General features: G+C 45.2%; 1 long non-coding RNA gene across 1 annotated transcript; it reads left to right on the top strand.

Annotated features, from left to right (window-relative positions):
* Nucleotides 1-640: 640 nt before the first annotated feature.
* LOC125514008 lies at nucleotides 641-2,130 on the top strand. The gene is made up of 2 exons (XR_007286237.1): nucleotides 641-1,021; nucleotides 1,611-2,130. It is a non-coding gene; the product is annotated as an uncharacterized LOC125514008 (long non-coding RNA).
* The last annotated feature ends 1,813 nt before the right edge of the window (nucleotides 2,131-3,943 follow it).

Below are 3,943 nucleotides of genomic sequence, written 5' to 3'. Positions count from 1 at the left end.
ATGTACAGAAGCCCGCCATCCAAGCTCCCCTACCCGGGTTGCCTTCACCGACATAAGCTCCCCTACCCACCAAATATTTATTTATAATGTAGCCCTGCCCGGGTCACAACTACTCAATACAGATACTTCACCTGATCTGGTCCAATTGCCAAATTAGTGGATCCACCTGATCCAAATCTCATTTCATTTATGAAAAATATTTATTTTTAGTTCTTATGCAAAATTTTAGAAATGACCCATAGCCCGGAAAATTTTTATCAAGACATGGTCAAGGAGATGACGACTTGCTAGGTAGTGCTTCGACCAACTCGGAACCACCAGATGCGACTCCTATGAGTCCGAGATCGACTTCTGATAATTATTTCACAAACATGTTTATAATGCCTAATTAAAATCTAAACATCCAGCAACACGGCCATGTTGGGCAAGCCATAATTAATTAACTAGGTACTGATACGTCCTAGTGTTTCATTGAGATATAAAATGCATCTAAGACATCCAAATCAGAGTAGCATGCACGTATGTCATCTAGTTCAGAGAGTGATAAAAGAAATGATAAGTAAAAGGAAACAGTAGCCTAGTACTGTACTACTAGTACTTCGCTGGTTAAGCCCCAGCCCATGTCTATCCAGAAAGACTACTCAACTTCTCTGCTGTCCCACGAACAGAACCAGCCCGCTAACCTCTCCCCCCCCTGCCCCGTCCGGGCATCTCCGGTGACACGGCGGACACCTACAGATTCCCCTCGTCTCCCTCTACCATTTCCCCCTATTTATTTGATCCGCCGCCACCAAAAACATCGCCACCACTCAATCCTAGCGCTGCCTGATCGAGGTCCGGTGGGCTTGCCACCGGCTGCAGCGGCAATGACGTCTCCATGCCTATATCCTCCCCCAGCGCAGCCACACGCACAAGGCGCGCAGCCACGGGCATCGGGCGTGTGCGGCTTCACCGGCGCTGCCCGGTTGCCATGGCTTTGCTGCTAACGGTGTGGAGTAGCCACATCCTACTGCTACTACTGGTAAGTACTAATCCTGATTCCTTCTCCATGAAGTGCTTCAAATTTCACAACAAGTGCCTGCTATATATGAACGTGGATGTGCATATATTGTTCATTTTATCTCAGGCCCTACTATTCCCCTCTCAGCCATATTGCCTTCTTTCTCTTTGTTTATCTCAAGGCCACGAAATTAATCAAGATTTAATCTATGGTGTGGTCATGGTATTGCTACTGATTAGATCTAAATGCTGTTCCTAACTAGTGCTACTCATCCTTGAACACCATATAGAAGTAAACAGTGGCAGTGAAACTCAAAAAAATAATAATTACTTGTGAGTAGATTATAAACATCAATCTCTCAGTGTTTGCTACAGATTGGCAGGGATTAATAAATAGGACAAGGTAGTATACATAGGAAGGTTGATCTTTTGGATACATACATACATGTCTTAGCAAGTTACTAGTACCTAGGATTTGATTCTTGGCATGTTAGATCTAGTACAAGCCACGGATGTCATTCACAGAAACTTTTACAAGCTTTTGCAATTGATCTAATTAGTTTTGACTAACTTGGGTGTTTACGCAAACATTTTGTTCTTTTTACTGCAAGGTAAATAGATCAAGGTGAATAGATGCTTATGGACTGATTCAAACCAAGGTGGAGATAGATAAGAAATCAAGTAAGAAGGGCTAACACAACAAGGTACTTGATTAGTACCTGGTGGCGCATGCAACCCAAAGAGCCTCACAGCAGGGGAGGATAGCAGTGTGGCAGAAGGTGAAAAGGCAGAGGGTTTTCTCCAGCGGATGATTGTGTGTGGCCAGAGTGAAAGGGATGGCTCCTATTTATAGTGGGGTGAATAGCTATCTCGGTTTGGAGAGGCATTGCATCTGGCATGCATGCGTGGTTAGTCTTGCATGCATGCCTCCACTTGTGTCTCTTGTGGGCTGTACTAGGGACAAGTGTAATTTTCTTGGCTGGCCATTAGTTGGCATTTACTTTGTGTGAAGGAAATGATACAAGGGTCTATAAAATATAGGGAGGTATGGAGAAGAATTGTTGTGTATGACTAAATGCTATTTGCTGTAATAAAAATAATAATTAAGTGTAGTTATTTCTATTATTTTAATTAATGTTTTGTCAACGTCGTTGAAATTATCATTATCTAATTTTATTTTATTTATGGTTTTTACATATGCCAACGGTGAAGAAGAAGACCGACTTCAGAGTGGCAAGCACAAAACAGTCGCCCATGAAACCGGAGGAGGAAACTTCAGTCGGAAACAGAAGCGCAAGGCCGAGCCAGCCGTTCCTGGTGAAGCCTTAGCTATGACTCAAGGAAAGTTCAATGGGAATCCCAAGGGGCCGTGAAACCCCTAGAAAGTAAAAGATCAAGATGGAAATGATGTGCTGGATTTGCCATGCCACATCCACACCAAAAAAGATGAAGAGGGTAATTTCATTTACCCGAAGCATACCACTCGGCAGTGTCGACTCCTAATCCAACAATTCCGAGAGAAACTGCCCAAGGAAAAGGAGAAAGAAGCTGACAAGGTTGAGGATGAAGAAGAGGATGATGACGGTTATCCCCACGTGAATTCCACTCTGATGATTTTCACTGACGTCGAGAGTAAAAGTCGATTGAAAGTCATCAACAGAGAAGTGAACATGGTAGCTTCGGCACCCAGATATTTGAAGTGGTCCCAGACTGCCATTAGATTCGACCAGTCCCATCACCCAGCGCACATAGCCATCCCTGGGAGGCAAGCGTTGGTGGTCGACCCAGTAGTCGAAGGCACCCGACTGACTAAGGTGCTGATGGATGGTGGCAGTGGCCTGAATATATTGTATGCAGAGATGTTGAAAGGAATGGGTATTCCGATGTCTAGACTCAGTGAGAGTAATATGAGTTTCCATGGGGTCATTCCAGGCAAGAAGGCTGCATCACTCGGCCAGATTGCTCTCGACGTGGTTTTCGGTGATTCCAAGAATTACCGCAAAGAAAAGTTGACATTTGAAGTTGTGGATTTTCAGAGTGCCTATCATGCTATTCTGGGCAGGCCAGCTTATGCACGTTTTATGGCTCGACCATGTTACGTGTACCTCAAATTGAAGATGCCTGGTCCCAAAGGGGTGATCACTGGTAATCGGAAGAAGGCGGAAGAGTGCTTTCAGAAGGGTTCAAAGATCGCCGATGCATAGATGGCCGTAGTAGAATTGCAAGAATATCAGAAAAATGCAGATCCGAGTGATTTGTTGTGAGCCAAGAAGCCTGCCACAGATTCAGCATTCCAGTCGTTTGGCGAAACAAAGTCGATTCACATTCACCCGACAGACCCCAATGATGGTCTGACTCACATTTCAATCACACTCGACTCCAAATAGGAAGAAGCGCTCATCCAGTTCCTCCGTGAGAACTGTGACATCTTTGCATGGAAACCTTCGGACATGCCAGGTGTTCCCAGGGGACTGCCTGAGCATCGTTTGCGAGTCGACCCAAAAGTGAAACCAGTCAAAGAACATCTTTGACGATCCGCCGTACAGAAGAGGAAGGCAATCGGTGAAGAGGTGGCTCGGCTTTTGGCAGCTGAGTTTATCCGTGAGATTTACCACTCTGAGTGGTTAGATAATGTTGTCATGGTCCCAAAGAAGGATGACTCACTTCGCATGTGCATTGACTTCAAGCATATCAATCGGGCCTGCCCGAAGGACCACTTTCCTCTCCCTCGCATCAACCAAATAGTCGACTCGACTGCGGGGTGCGAGTGTTTGTCCTTTTTGGACGCCTACTCCGGGTACCACCAGATCCGTCTGTATGGACCCGACAAGATAAAAATAGCTTTCATCACCCCATTTGGATGCTTTTGTTATGTCACTATGCCGTTCGGCTTGAAGAACGCTAGAGCCACATTCATGCGGATGATTCAGAAGTGCCTGCTCAC

Source organism: Triticum urartu, chromosome 6 (genome assembly GCF_003073215.2).
Source record: "Triticum urartu cultivar G1812 chromosome 6, Tu2.1, whole genome shotgun sequence".
Lineage (NCBI taxonomy): Eukaryota > Viridiplantae > Streptophyta > Magnoliopsida > Poales > Poaceae > Triticum > Triticum urartu.
Note: the sequence above shows the minus strand (reverse complement) of the source record. Positions and strands in the feature narration are given on the sequence as shown.